The 18486-nt window shown below is 29.1% G+C and overlaps 1 protein-coding gene across 3 annotated transcripts in view; it reads left to right on the top strand.

The window, feature by feature from the left end:
* LOC105279119 (ABC transporter G family member 23) overlaps window positions 1-18486 on the top strand; it is a 142990-nt gene that overhangs the window by 45482 nt on the left and 79022 nt on the right. Inside the window, exon 1 of one of the 3 annotated variants that reach the window (XM_011338688.3) lies at window positions 1463-2208. The exons of the other annotated variants lie outside the window; for them this stretch is intronic. The gene's annotated coding sequence lies outside the window, so the exon portion shown is untranslated. Of the gene's footprint in view, window positions 1-1462; window positions 2209-18486 lie in introns of those variants that run through there. 3 annotated transcript variants of the gene reach the window in all.

Genomic DNA, 18486 nt, shown 5'->3' with positions numbered 1-18486 from the left:
ATTAGGACAAGTACAATCACTTTCTCGCTCTATGTGAGAGGGAGAAAGGTGTGCACAATATTTAATTAACAGTATATACTTATATATTGTAATTCATCAAAGGAAGAGGTTCATAAAAGAAGAGAAATAAGATTTTCAAAATTTTGAAGATGGCACGTTAGGAAAGAATTAAAATATGTTTGTTTTTATATAAATTTTTATATGTATATGTAATGTATATCTCTTATATGTTTTTCACTATACTTATAAGGCTGCGCGACGCTATAAGAATTTTTAGTGTCTTATTGCTGACGACAATAGCATGGCGAAATATTTTATCGAGTTGATTACCGGAAACCATCAAACTGCACGCAAATGGATTCAGGAAACTGTTGGTTTATGCTCTTGCTATTTACAATTAGGTATGCTGACTAATCATTAGGATCACACACATGTCTCATTAAATTATTTGAAGAAATATCAAATTCAGAAATTATCCTAGCAATAAGAAATTTTTTACTGCGTAATTAAACTGAAGAATTATAGTGACTAAATATTTTGTGGACAATCATTATTGTCCACAAATAATCTCTGATTAGATGAAGAATTGCAACAATGTACCATTTAGTAGATGAAAATTGAAAATATAAATTGAAAAATTAAATATAAAACGAAAATTATGTATACTACACATTAAGTTGCAGAAACATAATCTGAATCCTGAAGTTAAATCAAATTTGTATCAGCTATCGTTTATAAAGTTTGGTAAAAGATAAAAAAAGTAAAAAAATGCAAAATAAAAAGAGGTAAGAAATTTATAAGACAATATGAAATATTACATCGATAAAGATCGAAGATACAAAATTATGTCAAGTACTATTGTGGAAGTTGATCTAAGCTTAAAGAAAGAAAATTAATGCTGAATCGAGATTGATAATATAAATGTAAAAGAAATGGAGAAAGCGATCCCGTGGTGCCAAAATGGATCTCATCTTAACTGACATGCGCCATAGAACGGCCTTTCGCGAGAGAACAACAGGTAATGGGAAGAGGTAACTGCAGTACCGAGATAAGCGAAAGCGTCCGCAGAATGTTCGCTTGACGATCAAATCGACTTCATTGCACGATTGTGTATAACATTCAGTCGATTAATAAACTAATGTAAAACGTAGCCATATAAAATATGCATATATTAAATATCCTTTTTCGTATCTAAGAATACTTATGAATGGAATATCTAAATCTGAAGTATTTAAACCTAATTATTAATGAGAATTAATGAGCATTAATTTATTAATATATGAATTCTTATCTATTCAATTATTCTATTTTTAAACTCTTTTAGAGAATCGATTATAGCTTATTCCGAAATTATATATATATATATATCTTAGGACAATTATAATACTTTCTATATCATCGTTTTTTAAATATTTATTCAGTTGTTTACTTGTGTCTATATATACCATAAAACATAAAGAAAACAAAAAATAATATTACAAAGACGGAATATTCGTATAAATTATCTATTGGAAATACTAAATCATAAGTCAGGCGGGAGAATCGACTTGGAAAATATAATGATGTAGCCGGCAAGAAATCACACAACTCTATCGACAACATCAAGACAAGAAACGAGTAAATGAACAAGCGTGGACAACAGCAAACAGAAGGTGGGGGAAAGGTGATGAGAAGGTGATGGAAGGAAAACATTTGCCAGAAGGAGACGTCCGAGGAACTCTGCGAGAAGGAAAGTGCAAGTGCGACAGCGCTATTGAGTGTTGCGGGTCCGGTCATCGAGTCGCGAGTTCCCTCGATCCTCAGTTTCGCGTCAGGACTCGAAAGTCACGGAGGAAGACAGTACTGGCGCTGAATTGATCAATCGGCTGAGTATTATTCGATCTAATCCACACAGTTGGTTTGTTATTCGTCTTTCATTTTTTCGAGAACAGTTTAGCGAAAGTTCCAAGGTGCTCTTCTCGCGGTGCTTGGTGCTGAACTAAGTGTCAGTATGTGAAAGCGGAATATCAACTAGTGAATACGTTGATGCTGCTGATCTCTCTCTCTCTCTCTCTCTCTCTCTCTCTCTCATCGCTTCTATTTGCTTGCGGATCAGTTATCGGCCTCCAAACCAAAATTATAAAAAGTAGATTTAGTGGACTTCGACGGGAACAAGAATTTTGGAATTTCCCATATATCGCTGGTGGATACGCCACGGAATTACGAAAGGTATGAATGTAAAATATAAAGCTAGTACTCTCTATATTCTTTATAGTCTAGTTTTGCAAAATATAAAAAATTATAATAAATTTAATGAAAGTTTAATCTTTCAGGCATTTATAAAATGTTGTTTCTAGGGAGAGTGTAAGAAAATCTATGTTTTAAAATTAAAACCTTAAAATTTTTTAAACTATTTTTTATGCTTAATAACTAAATATTTTAATCCAATTAATACTAAATTTATCTAATTTATACTAAAATAAATAATATCTCGTTTAAACATATTTTTACTTTAATCAATATTCAATAAAAAGAATTAAACTTTTGAATTGAATTTGAATAAAACTTTGAAAAAGTTTGAATTATTTATAGAACTTTTTATGCAATTTCATCTAGATAGCCGTGGTTGAACTATTGTGCTAAAGATTTAGTTAAAATTTATGAATTACCTTATGATTATTAAATATAAAATACTCAAAAAATTTGCTGTATCGTCCGATCACATATTCATAAAATCCAAATACAAATTAAAAGATTTTTGTCTTCATGTAAAAGACAAAAATATTAAAGAATGAATATATAAGTGTATGAGTAACATTAGGATAACATTTAACCATATTTTTAATTACATTAATAATGTAGATACACACACCACACGGAGAAACATATACGAGACAGCAATAATAGTCTGTAATATTTCATATTTTTAAGTCTCGGATGTAATGTCTCTAATCTTTTTAAACAGTTTATTAAATTTGTCGACATGTATCTTATATTTATATCATCATCAAGATGTCAATATAACAGTCTAAAAAACTTGAAGATCTTCATGAAAAAATGTTCTTGTTAGAAAGACAAGAAACGAGGAAAGATATCGTGAAAACTTTGATAATTACAAAAACGTTTCTATTGATAAAAAATTTAATTAGTTAATTCGATTAATTAATACTTTACTTTCATTATTCATAAAAGCTAATAGAACATTAAAATGTTTTTGACTTTATAATATGTATACATTTTCTTTCTATTGAATTTATTTTTAGAATCGCATAGATCCTCAAATCATAGAATTGTTATTTAAATTGATTTAACTCTTTCTGTACGATGTAGGAAGATGAAAGTATGAAATTTGAAAAACTATTGGTCTAACGCTTAATCATACAAAATGATAAGAGATACTTACACGTATATATTTAACATAAAATGCAAATTGCAAAGAAACGGAAAACAGATTGATTTTTGTGTCAATGTATTTTCAACGATATTGATATCTATTTGTTTAAATACATTTACAAACATTTAGGCATACATACACACATACACACACACATTAAGTTATATCTTTATTTTTAGTCTTTATACAACGGTCATTCAATAGTTAAAAGTAAAGTAAATAAAAGTTAAGAAACAAACAGTTGCGGTGTACAAATCTAAATAAAACTATCTAAATAAAAAATATGATATTTTAAAAATCATAAGTTGATGTATCTATCGTCATTTAAAAATAACTGTTTGAGTAATATTTTTGTTAATATAACTTTTAAAATTTCGTAACAAATTTTGTAATAATAACAAATTCTCTTGAACCGTGCACTTATGAAGAACAACGTTCAATGACAAGATTTTTAAAGGGTGTAAAACCATTTGAAATTAATTTCAGAATGGTCAAGCAATATAGTAAAAGTTGCATGAATCGCTGGAATTTTGTAAATGGTTGATCACTTTAACTGTGACTAAACAAATGTTGATGAGTTTTGGATATCGATTTGTGTGAGGTTCTAACTCCAACTCTGAAATCTTGTATTGAAGAACTTATTAAATAAGACAATCGAGTTACAATCGAAAAAATTAATTAAAATTGATTATAATTCCACACGCACGCGCGCGCACACATACACACACATCCTCTGATCTTCATAAAAGTTTGTAAAAATGTTCCGAATACTACCAAATAAATACACTTAAAAGAATTTTCCACAGTTTTTTTATAAACTAAAGTTGAGAATTAATGCAAAAACTGTACAACATAATAGATTTATACACGATTTTGTATCACCCAATACTGTGAATACATTTAACGAGAAACTATGATAAAGATTAAAAACTAATATTTTAAAAAACATAAAAACTTAGAAGCAACTTATTTTTTTCATTCTTTCATTTATTATTTAATATTGTTGTTTATATTTAAAAGTGTATTTAAAAGTTTGTATTTAAATCATAATACTTAATCTTTGTCTTTTACAATTTATAAATTTATTATATACTAAAATTAGCGAAATATTCCAAAAATGTGCCTCTACGCGTCCAAGATAAGAAGTTAAGTAGATAATTGCTAAATCTTTTAGTTTTTAGTTTTCGAAATAATATATAAACTATATAAACTAAATTAGTTTATAAACTAATTTTCAACTTATTTAAAATATATTTATTCGAAATATCATCTTTTATGACATATTTCGAAATTGAAACCATCTTCAAGTTATGTTTTTGAATATAATCTTTTCTATTATAATATTTTAACGGTATCTTGTTTGTTTTTTATTTGCGCATAAACTTTATTTAAGTATGTTTAATTGGAACATTTTTATAAAATTTCATGAAAATCAAAGAATGTAAACCTTTTCGGAAGTACACTCAATTGTAATATCAATAGTAGCACAGTTTATTCCATTATTCATAGCAATTAGAATTATTATAAAACTTACATTTATTGAAAACATACTTCTGCGAATATTTTTTAATTCATATTCTTTTAAATCGTTATTACTATTCATTTACACGTTTCTTCATGCAAATAAGATGTTAATTTTCATATAAAGTGCAAAGTGTTATGATTGTCTTCGCTTTCGATTTTGTATTAATTTGATTAAATTTTCAAATTTTAAGCATTCTGATAATTTATTAAATATAATGCGATGTATAGACACGATGTATTGACTATACGTTGCATGGACTCAAGGAATATTCGTGATTGACCTCACATAACAAAAACAATATAAGTCGCGCTGTGATGATAGTGAAATTTACGATGTTAGTGAAATTGAGAGTCTTAAAGCAGATGACTATTTTTGAATACATTTTCACGTGCAAACTTTTTCATCTCTCATTTCTAGATAATCTTCCGACTGATCTGCGCATAAAGTATTTCGCATGCTAATATATCTCTAAAAACAGAACTGCGATTTCTATAAAACATAAAAATATATTCTAAACTATAAAAAATTAACGTACAAAGGTCGGAAAGTTATTTACATTCTGAACTTGCATTTGTCAACTAACAAATGTCCAGATGTATCATTGAGTTTCTGAATTCCTGAAGAATATGTAAGATCATTTCTTTATTTTTTACTTTTCGAAGTATTTGAATTGTAGAACTGTTTGAAGTATTAAATTCTTTAAAGAGTAAAAATAAAAAATATTACGTTTTACAATTTAAAGACTTCAAAGAACTATCATCTTTCAGTAATATAAAAATGATTTAAATTTAACAAAATCTAGAATCTTATAATTTCAACGGTTGATGATATGACAATACAAGTTTTTTCAAATTTTATTGCTCAATTAATATTTGTGAGAATTCCCATTACACAACAAATGTATAAGTTGTGAGATAGTCAGAAAACATTCAGAAAGAATGCTAAATGTTAGTAATGTGCATTTTACTCATGGATAAAGTTTTCAATAGATTCGATAATGTTTATTATTAGACACAGATGAAAACATATCAAACAATATAATATAATGACAAATCGAGATATAACAATATCAAGCTACGATATGGAAAAAAACATATTTTTAAGTGTGCGGTATTAAGATATTAAGTAAGGTAAATGCTAGTTAAACATATTGATAACAAAAGAATTGTTCATTCTTTTATTCTGTTTAGTGTTTTTAACGAATATATATTACAATTCGAACTATGAATATATATTATAATATTAAAAGTACTAAGAAAACAGCACGGACATATGTTATAACTCAATACAATACAAAACTCTGTAAGGTCATAATTGTAATTGCTATCGTAAAAATTGCTCCTATCACTGTAAACAATTTTGTACTATAGTATATATAATAATTTATATTATATTATAATTACATTACAATTTATAATATTAATATGTAACTTATTATTCAGAAAAGATTAGATAAAATATTATAAATAATATTATATAAAATATAGATATATCTGAGTTCTGTTTTTAGAGATATATACACGAATTTATAGTAATTACATAAGATAATTTCATATATTTCAATGTTCCTCGGTTAATAGTTGAAATTACAATTGCAGCATCGGTTGTGTAATAAGGTATGAGTTTGAAAAAATATGTCCTAATTTGTTATGCTTACCTTTATAAAGGTAAGTTTACAAAATAGACAAAATTAACATGGAAGTGTTAATTCGCGCAAAATCATGTGGATGAGTGCGCAATGGCACTTGAAAACTAGAGAGGCCAATCATTCACTCGCGCTCGCACGCTTTCTCGCGAAAAACCCAAGGATTGCCTAATCTCATTCCTTCGCTTCCTCGTTATGCGCAACGACCACGATTTTCTCCATATACGCGGACTCTCTTATCCGGGAATATTTCTTGCGTTGAATCCGCATATGAAACACGCATACGAAGTTATAAAAAAATGTGTCAGCAATTAAGCAATTAAGAAGATCATACTAGCTTTTTCAATACCGAAAATGGTACATAACATCGTAAAGTAAAAGATAATTTTTTTATACGCAGATAAACAAGATAATATAATAAACAAGATAATAAAGATGTTGGAAGAATTCTTATATCAAGTTTTTAATTAACAAATTTCAATGTATCTTGAAGTATAATATATAATAATAAAACTCATATAAAATTAATACTCTACATTTACATTACAACATTTCTCTTTATTTTAAAGCTTTATCAATCGTCGCATCTCTCACTTATATGTATACGTTTTATAATACTCGAATAAAAATTGAGAAAACTTTTCATTGAAATGTGTTTAGTTTGTTTGTTGCGTTTTCCTAAATATTTGCAACGTTTTTATAATGTTAGCCTTGTCACTTTAATTTTAATGTTTGGAACAGAAAGAAGAACTTGAAATAGTAGAAGTTATCTAATGATATTACTTCAGATTCGTGATCTCTTTTTCCCAAAACTTGCATCATAATTACTGATAAATGCATTAGTTCGTAAAGTTTGATTAAAACAAAAACATTTCGAAAATCGATCATACAATATAAAAGTAACATTTTTTATTCATCTTTTCGACATTCATCTGATATAAATTGCTCTTCCTTATAAATTAATATTTTCAGTGTCAACAGATTCATTTATTCATAATTTCAATAGATAGTTATGTTTTACTGTCAATTTCCTTCTTTAAAACAATTGTGCCATTCGAATTTTTATAATAAACATTCATAAAGATAAAGCAACCTATAGGTTATCCATATATGACTCTCTTAACATTTCGCATATTTCAATCACGATTTTCTCGAGCATTACGCAAAATAGTTTTATGTTTCTCTATTCCATATGTTCAGTAGAATAATTGGAAATAAACTTGCTAAGCAAACATCTGAATAACTTACTAATCATCTATCGAAATCGTATCTCATTAAAACTCTTATACATTTCAAACAAACTAAGAGCTGGAAAAATTAAAAGAAAGGAAATGAGAGATTTTTATAATACTAAATGGTTATTTGAGAAATAAATTTAATCTAGAGTCTTCTTTGTCGTATATATATGTGTATATTTTATTATAACAATACAGTATACAATACAACAGTATTGTATACTGTATCTCTTTCTTACAATTTAAAATAAGTTTCATTTCGCAACCGTGTCGATGCGAGTTTGCTCTACATATACTTCACACACATGCGCGAGCATACAGGCATAATATATGGTTTTCACATGATTTAATTACATATTTACTAGAGCAAGTATATTTTTTATGATATGTGGGAAGTTCTTTAAGATTTAATCCTATTCGAAAAGTCGAAGGATTTTATGAGATTTTATAAACTGTTGCAGCAACTTTTTTTATCTGCGTTTAACAATCTATAAAGAAGGACGCTTAAATGTTTCGCGTCCAGTCGAGAACAGCTAAACTTCATGGTTCATGTTGAACAGGAATCGCGTGAATGTCGAGAAAATATCGCAGTTCAAAGTACAAGATCGGCGTGTTTACGTGTCCCCGGGTGCCATAGGTGCGATTCATGCGATCTCCCGAAGGGGTTACGGAACGATGCGATTAAAATCGTCGTCGGCAAAAAAATTGCGCAAAAAGCTTTTGCAAATACATGCTGTCGTTACGTGCATCATGAAAATGTATTCATTACGCAACGAAAATCGATCTTGATTATCGAGACCTCTGAGAGCCGTTGAATTCCTGGGAATTAAGCATCAATGGTTTTGTTTATTTACAGTGTGATATAGTACGTCCAATATATGATATATTTTATGTAATATATAATATTAATTTATCAGAGAATGTGTAATATCAGGTACCTTTCGAATATTTCAAAATGTCATTGTTCATTCGAAACTGTACACAAATGTTGACTTTTTTCGATATTTCACATATTTATATTATTAGACATCTGTTAAGGTGATATGTAGATGTCTTTACTGATACTATTACACATTTGTTTTAGTAGTAATATTAACAGTTATTTTTATCAACATTTATTTTATATAAAATTGTTAAAATTTCTATTCAAAGCTACTTATTTTATTCTCGATTGTAATAAATAAAATCAATATCAAAACTATTTATTTTATTTTATTGGTGCCAATTGTTATAAGTATTAAAAACATTTGATAAATATTAAATAATATATCTATGTCATACATAAATGCGCGATTCGCGTAATTTCCCGGAGGGGTTACGGAACGATGCGATTAAAATTGTTGTCGACAAAAAAGTTGCGCAAAAAGGAGTTCATGTAAATTGCATGCTGTCGCTACGTGCATCGTGAAAATGCATGCGTTATGCAACGAAATTCGAACTTTATTATTGAGGTCAAACAAGAATTTCTGAGTTTTTCGAAATACATCTATATGTAATACCAGTACTTTTCAATGCAAAAGATTGTAAATATCATTTATTCATTTGATACTTACTTTTAATACTTAAATACAAAATATTTTCTTGTTTTTTTCCTGATATTTAACATTGATTATTTGTTAAAGTAATAATATCGATATTTTTATTAATATTTTTTCCTATTTTCTTCATAATAATGACATTTATTTATAATGTAAAATAATTTATTTATAATATAAAACCAATATTATTTACCAAAAATATTTACTTGCTCTGTTTGCTCTGTTTTGACTATTATAATATCGTTATTATTTATATTTGATGAAAATAAAAAAAGTACACTTATTTCGTGTATATGATACTCGAAGGAAGAACCTTTTTTACTAATAAATTTATAAATATTATATATACTATAATTATCGGATGTTGTTTATTATACTAAAGTACACTCAAGTATCATAAGCAGTCACATAATGACCGATTAATTACGGAAAGGAATAAGAAATCTAAAACCTTCTATTTTTCAAGTCATTTAATGTAAAAAATTTAAGGTAAAAAAAAGTGTTGTCGCAAAAATCCACACGAAATGACAACGAAACTGTGCTAAAGATATACTTAACTTAGCCAGGACGCGACACAAAACCGAAACAAATAACAGAATGATGAAATTGCGCCTCAGCTAAGATCGGAACCATTGCGAATCAATTGTCATTTGAAGCACGCTCAAAAATGCGTGGCCGATGTCGCATGGAGAAGCATTGCATTGAGAAATATGCCAAGGTCAATCATGAGTCTCGATTTTAAAGCGAAAGTGGTGCAACGCTATCGACATGTGAGCTTATGGACAGTGTCAGACTTGGAATCTTATTACCCTACAAAAACCTTTTTAAAAAAAGAAAAAATATTTACGCCAAGTACATAAAACTTATCGAACTTTCTAAAAACAGTGTAATTATAAAAATAACCTTTCTAAAAAAGTGTATTATGAAAATTTATTTCTTCAAAACTATACATGAAATCAATGCAATTAACCAAGTATATCATTATTTATTGAAAAGTGAATTGTTCACAAATGGATATGAAATCAATGCAATTTATCTAGTATTTGTTTAAAAATGGATGTTGTCAGTGCAATATCCAAAAATTATATACAAGATGCATTCACAATTAATCCAAAAATTATATGAAACAATTTGTATACATTCAAAAGTATATGCAACACAAGCTTAACGCATCCATTGTCTCTTCACGCAAATTCTAAGTCGCACAAAACGGGCTTAAACTGACTCAAATGATCAACGGAATCATAGTGAAGCAAAAAACTTGGCGTGCCCGGATCGCATTGGACATGCTTACAAAATTCTTATACACTTGAGTAACAGTATCTTGATTTGTACTGTATTTTGTATGGTGAGCTATTGCATCATAACACAACCCGGGCACGCCAAGTTTTTTTGCTTCACTATGATTCCGTTGATCATTTGAGTCAGTTTAAGCCCGTTTTATGCGACTTAGAATTTGCGTGAAGAGACAATGGATGCGTTAAGCTTGTGTTGCATATACTTTTGAATGTATACAACTTGTTTCATATAATTTTTGGATTAATTGTGAATGCACCTTGTATATAATTTTTGGATATTGCACTGACAACATCCATTTTTAAACAAATACTAGATAAATTGCATTGATTTCATATCCATTTGTGAACAATTCACTTTTCAATAAATAATGATATACTTGACTAATTGCATTGATTTCATGTATATTTTTGAAGAAATACATTTTCATAATACACTTTTTTAGAAAGGTTGTTTTTTATAATTACACTGTTTTTAGAAAGTTCGATACGTTTTATGTACTTGGAGTAAATATTTTTTCTTTTTTAAAAAAGAAGGGATTTGTAGGGATCTCACTCCTTTTTGTACATTTTTAAAATTTGGATAACATAGAATTTCAATATTCAAAAACAAATTATTATTTAGAGATTATTATTTTTATTATTAATTATTAACAGATTGACAGTTATTAATAGATTATTATTTTTCTAAAACAATATGTATGCACCCTTAGCATTTCGAGGCCAATGACATGTCTCAACTTTTAAATCATTTACGGAAATCCATTTTGTACCCTCAGCTCGCAACATGTTCGTGTAATGTCCATTGTTAACATTTTCACCATGATGAAAAATAGTACTGTTAACTTTAAAATATTTAGATAAAATAAGTACTTCTAGATACATCTAGGTACTTCTAAGTACTTCTAGGTACTTGGCTAGGTAACTATTGATTTCATATTTAGTTTTGATTTTTCTAAATAGTTTTTTAAACTTTTTGTTGCGTACAAGGTGGGATTTTTTATGTACTTGGCGTACATTTTTACCTTTGTGAGATTCTTTTAGTAGGATGTCATTGCTTTTTGTAAATTTCTTAAATTTTGAGATATCTCGAATCCGCTTGCGCAGTCTTCTTTAGAATCGTTTGCAGTTGTTTCGTTTCGTTTGTAGTTGAACCGAGATATCTCAACAAATGGCAAAGTTAGCAATTTTTTATTTAAAGAAATGTTAATAACTTTTGAAAGTTCAACTACAAACGAAACAACTAGAAACGATTCTGAAAAAGACAGCGCAAGCAGATTCGCGATATCTTAACATATTGCAAAGTTAGCTATTTTGTATTTAAACAACTGTTAATACAAACGAAACAACTTGAAACGATTCTAAAAAAGACAGCGCAGGCGGATTCGCGATATCTTAACTGCTTAACAAATGACAAAGTTAGCTATTTTTTTATTTAAACAAATTGTAATAACTTTTAACAGTTCAACTACAAACGAAACAACTAGAAACGTTTCTGAAAAAGACAGCGCAAGCGGATTCGCGATATCTTAACAAATGGCAAAGTTAGCTATTTTTTATTTAGAAAAATGTTAATAACTTTTGAACGGTTCAAGTACCAACGAAACGAAACAACTACAAACGATTCTGAAAAAGATAGCGCAAGAGGATTTGCGATATCTTAACAAATTGTAAAGTTAGCTATTTTTTATTTAAACAACTGTTAATACAAACGAAACAACTTGAAACGATTCTAAAAAAGACAGCGCAGGCGGATTCGCGATATCTTAACTGCTTAACAAATGACAAAGTTAGCTATTTTTTTATTTAAACAAATTGTAATAACTTTTAACAGTTCAACTACAAACGAAACAACTAGAAACGTTTCTGAAAAAGACAGCGCAAGCGGATTCGCGATATCTTAACAAATGGCAAAGTTAGCTATTTTTTATTTAGAAAAATGTTAATAACTTTTGAACGGTTCAAGTACCAACGAAACGAAACAACTACAAACGATTCTGAAAAAGATAGCGCAAGAGGATTTGCGATATCTTAACAAATTGTAAAGTTAGCTATTTTTTATTTAAACAAATGTTAATAATTTTTGAAAGTTCAACTACAAACGAAACAATTAGAAATTCTGAAAAAGACAGCGCAAGCGATATCTTAATTAGGTTATATTAATTTAAGAGAAAACTAATTACTTAATTAAAATTGTTGTTATTAAATTTGATTATTTCGATAAACCGCGCGCGTTGATCTTTACCAACGACTAAATTAGGGCGATACGCCTACTATTACCAAGCGAGTCACCTTAGTTACATGAAAAGGCGCCTTGGTGGACAAACTCGCTTTGAATGTCGTGTGTATGTGAGACTGAAAACTGAATACTGTAACTTATAAGTCACTTATAAGCCACTTTTACATGGACTCGACTCGAGATCTCAAGAGTGACTGCACCAATTTTATTCGAGTTACTCGCAATCGAAAGGTTGTATCAACATTATATAATAAAAGTATCAGTAGATTTTCTATTACGATCTTTATTTCCGAGAATATTTCATCGGAAAATCTGACAAGGCGAAACTTGAGATAAGGCTACTTGGTAGCGCCTCGACGATGCCGCGCCAGTGCCGTGTCAAGCGGCAATTTCTCATGTGGCTATTTATTTTTTTTATGTACTTGGCGTCGCGACGCTACCGCGTGCTTGATGAAGGGGCTATTTTATAAAAAAGCAATCGCCATGAATAAAAGTATATGTGCTTTCAGATTTATGCAAAATATATCTAAGTGTGTTTAAAATTTCGAGGATCAGTTCCTTTGATGGCATCAGCAATTTCATAATATACATACACGGATTGCCCACGTACTGATATAATTGGTACCGAAAAAAATACAAGACATCAATTATTGTTTATTTTTATTTCTTTTTGTTCAAAATACACTCCTTCTAAATTAACATGCTGGAAATGACTAAACAGTTTTTCGAAGTAGTTTCTGTACTCCGTTTTCGGAATCGACTTGAAAACTGCGGTCGAAGCATTTTGGATTTCTTGAATGTCATAATGCTTTCCTTTCATCGTCAACTTGAATTTTAGGAATAACCAAAAGTCATACGTAGCGAATAACAAGGTTCGAACACTGTGATACTTTCTCTGACCAAGAAAGTATAATCTTGGATTGTACGCCAGTATATTATCATACAGGAGTGACTGAACCTTTCTTCTCGGTAACCTGTATTCAGGTCAAACTCAAAGAATCCTATTCCAGAAACGATTCAGAATATCCAAATAGTAATCAGTGCTTATCACTTGATCTTCCGATATGAATTCCTTGTGGACAATTCCTTTCCAATCGAAGAAAACGGTGAGCAATCTCTTGATTCGGCTCTTCTGTATGCGCACTTTCTTTTGCCGCTTTATGAACAGTTCATATTGAAGGTACCACGTTTCGTCACCAGTTACGATGATTTTCATGAAATCCGGTCGTTAATTAATACCGTTAGCATGTTTTTGCAATGCTCCACTCTGAGTCTTTTTGATTCTTCATCAGCGTGTGCGATATAAAATGAGTTTTTTTTAATAATCAATAAGATACTGTCTCCATTTAAAAACTAATGACGCAGACGTGCTTTAAAATTTTTCGTGGTCACAGCTGAAATTTCAAGCTTCATAACGCAATTATTCATCAAGAGATGGCACCACACGAAAGAGTTAAAAAAAATCAGTTGCAAAACTGTTTAATCATTTCCAGTATGTTAACTTAGAAGGAGTGTATTTTGAACAAAAAGAAATAAAAATAAAAAATAATTGATGTCATGCATTTTTTTCGGTACCAATCATACCAGAGTGTACAGACTGTATATTAGGCCAGTATAGTCGGATCTTATATTTAAGACCGTCTTAAGGTCATCTGTAGATACTGTATGGATCATTTCATTGGCTATGGAGTATCTGAAGATACACTTAAGACAGTCTTAAATATAAGATCCGATTATGTATACCAGCGGTCTTTGTTTTTAATTCATTTATGAAATATTCATATCTGTACAGTTTGATTTGTGCTAACTGTTCTGATTTTGCTTGTATTTTTCACTTATCACTACAAGTGTTGAGACACCTTAAATAATTTAATTATTAAATAATATTTCTCCCACTTTCGAAAAGATTCATTCACTCAGAACTTGCTGGTATTCATAAATACTTTTTAGCAAGTTTCTGAAGTTGCGGAAATACAGTTCCCTCAGCCACCCACCAAACAAACGAATCACAATTTCTGTCTATGCTGCCTAAACCTAAGTATCTATAATAAAAATAACCATAATAAATATTATTGATATATAAATATATCGAAATATTTGGAAATTAAATGAAATTAACTAGAATGAAGACAGATAGGTAAATACAGCATATGATTACCTCTTCAATTCATACTCACATGACACTGAGTTTGGATTGGATTTTTTATTTATTGTAGTCAATTTTCTTTCAAAATGTCTTCATAATTTATCGTCATGTTCTATAATTTGATTATTATTTCCCATTTTCTAATTTGAAATACTACTTTTATTAAGATCCTTATATTCGGTCAGAATCTTTTCTTTAGTACTTTTAAATTTATTGGAAAAATGAAATGGCACTTTTTTGAATCACGGATTTAATATTGTAGCAATGTTGTAAGTGAAATTGTCCTCCATCTCTCCGAACCATTTATACATTTCAAGAAGTAAGTTTGTGCGAAGTGGTTGAACTTTTTCTGTTCGTGTTAGATTGTTAATATCTTCTAAACATTGTTCGATGCATTAATGGAATTAATATTAGAAATTGTAACATACTTTTCATCAGACATTTCTTCAGTAGCTTGGAAAAATGACTCAAGTACTGTAGTTAAATTGCGGAATATATCCTATTCTTTATATGTTATTAAAAAAACATTTGTGTCTGGTAAATCACTCAAAATTCAACACAAATTAGATCGGAGCTCTAACATTCTGTTTATCATAAGATAGGTAGAATTTCATCATTGGTACATCTCGTTTTAAACTAAGGTGCTTCAGTACCCCGACGCATCTAATCATTTCGCAATAACTCTGCAGCAATATAACTTTTGAAAATATGGACTATTTGGTGACATTTATCTATAATATCAGAAAGAACTGTAGTATTTTTTAATAAAAACTGCACACAAATGGAACATTCAATCAAAAATAAAGTTTGTTGTTACTGATAACTTGTTGTTATTGATAGTAATATTGTTGCAGTATAAATCTGACATCATGGACTCAATTATTCTGTTTTGCACATACTTTGATACTTTTGTACAACCAGAAAAAGTATCAAAGTATGTGCAAAACAGAATAATTGAGTCCATGATGTCAGATTTATACTGCAACAATATTACTATCGTCATCAGTAACAACAAACTTTATTTTTGATTGAATGTTCCATTTGTGTGCAGTTTTTATTAAACTATCTTTTGTTATTGGCAATATGTGTACTTGGAAAATATGTAGTTTCTAAAATATTTCGATACAATTTGTTATCTATTTAATAATGTGCGGATACACTCAAAAGTGCTATTTAACGAAGTGTGTCTCGAAAGATCAGTGGTCAGATTAATATCTTCAACTATATCAAACAACTTCTTAATTTCTTTGTATTTTCTTTTATATAATTCAGTAAAAATACAATAGTTAACAATCTTCTATTAGGCAGTTTATATCTTTTATTCAATACGTGAACAAATCTAATAAATCTTTCGTTTTTTTATCCTAGAAAATAAACGAGTGTCTTCGGCTATCATATATATAACGCTTTCGTTATTTCTTTAGCCCGTTTAGAATTCATAGGATATTGTGAACCTTCAGACTTATGTATTCTATTTTTTCGCACAGATTCTGGTTTGCTGTCATTATTACATGAGCTTTCAGATAAGCTTTCAGATTCTTCATAATTAATCCGAAAATGAAACCACAAATTTGAAGTGTTGCCCCGAGTACAGTCCGATTGTAGATTTTGCACGTTGCTATCTTTTTTATAGAATTTCATCATCTATGAAATGAGACCACACTAAACTTCGTTTAACCCAAAATAACATTATAAATGATGACATAATAAAACCCGATGTGCTTCGAGTAACAGGCTAAATGGCTTGGCCGGCGTGCCTTCGCATTTTTTTGTTTTTTTTCCAGTTTCCTCGACTGTCGCTAATTATCCGCGAACCGTGAGTTGGGTGGCTCGGCTCGTGAGGAACGGGACCGAGGGAGTAGGTTTGCAAAGCCATGACAAATTTTCAAACAACATTTTATCGATAGTATTGATAATTTATAATATTATCGGTAAATTCACCGATTATCGATAATTATCGATAATGTTATCGTTAAACATACCTCTAATTTCATCATTCTTACGTTACATTTAAACTAGTTACGTTCTTTTAAGACTGAAATTTTATATTACATTAAGAACATTATATGTGCAATAGACAGTGAGTATTTTATTACTAAAATATATTATTAATATATTATTATATATATTATTAAAGTATGAAATTTCGATTTTGCAATGTTTTCGAAATATTAATATCACGTTACTACAAGTGCGCTAGTATTTTGCAGATATAATATTTGGTACTGTTGCATTGCAATCTGCAATGTTGTAACGTTACTGAAATGTAATGGCAATGGTCTATGCTGTATGAGATTCATTGTATTAAATATTGTTTATATTAAATTGAAGTCTCGTACTGCACATTACTTTGTAATTAGCTATATCAATCATATACCTTTCAATGTTTCATTCAACGTCAGAGGTCATTGGTATTACTTGTTCTACTTCGATCATTGAGATAAAGCAATGTGGATCATAGGAAGTTACTGGCATAAATGACGAACTAATTTACATACAAAAATATGCCACAACCTCACATAAAAGTTTATAAGTATATTTCGAATAAAAATACTTTCAATGTATAGTATTATAATTCCATAGATCTTTCTTTCATATAAGGAGTGCGAAGGATGAATTTTTAAAAACAGTTTATTTTTGTAGAAATAAATGGCAGTCAAATAGAAAAATTTTTTTAATATTTCGTATAGTTTACGACATATATCACTTAAGGATTAAATCTCACTACAATCCTCATATATCTATATTTAACTACATATAGCATTTGGAATACAAATTATTATTCATAATTTGTTTCATTCGCCCTATTGTTTCTGTTTTTATTCTGCGTATGTTTGAACTTCTTCGTATCAAATTCCTTCGTATCAAAACAGATGCGAAGTAAAATTTATAAAATACAAGATTCGACAATTAGGTTATATTAAGTTTCATCGAAATAGAAGCATAATAATAGAATGATGGAAAGAAGCTGTTTTTTTACGCTTCGCGATTTTCATTTATCTATTGTAAAAAACGTGATATCCTTGTTGAATTTCTTTATTATAAGAATAACTTTATTGATAATAATGAATAGCTAAACATTTTTTAATGGTACTCAAAATAATAACCCACTAAAAAAACCTCACAGAGGTGAAAAAATACGCCAAGTACATAAAAAGTCCCAACTTGTATACAACAAAGTTTAACAAAATATTTATTATAAAAATCAAAACTAAATATAAAATCAATTGTTAACTAACCAAGTACCTAAAAGCAATTCAATTTGAGTATTTTATCTAAATATTTCTCATGCATTCTCTCTTATCGCATGACGACATTGAAGTACTTGGCGTGCCCGGGTCGCATTGGACATGTCTTACAAAATTCTTATAAACTTGAGTAATAGTATGTTGATTTGTACTGTATTTTGTATCTTGGTTTTCAATAATAACTAATTAATCTTTTTAGTTGGAAATATTAAAATAAACACATTTACAGTTGTACAGACTAG

This window comes from Ooceraea biroi, chromosome 2 (assembly GCF_003672135.1).
Source record: "Ooceraea biroi isolate clonal line C1 chromosome 2, Obir_v5.4, whole genome shotgun sequence".
Classification (NCBI taxonomy): Eukaryota; Metazoa; Arthropoda; class Insecta; order Hymenoptera; family Formicidae; genus Ooceraea; species Ooceraea biroi.
This window is presented reverse-complemented; position numbering and strand designations above follow the sequence as displayed.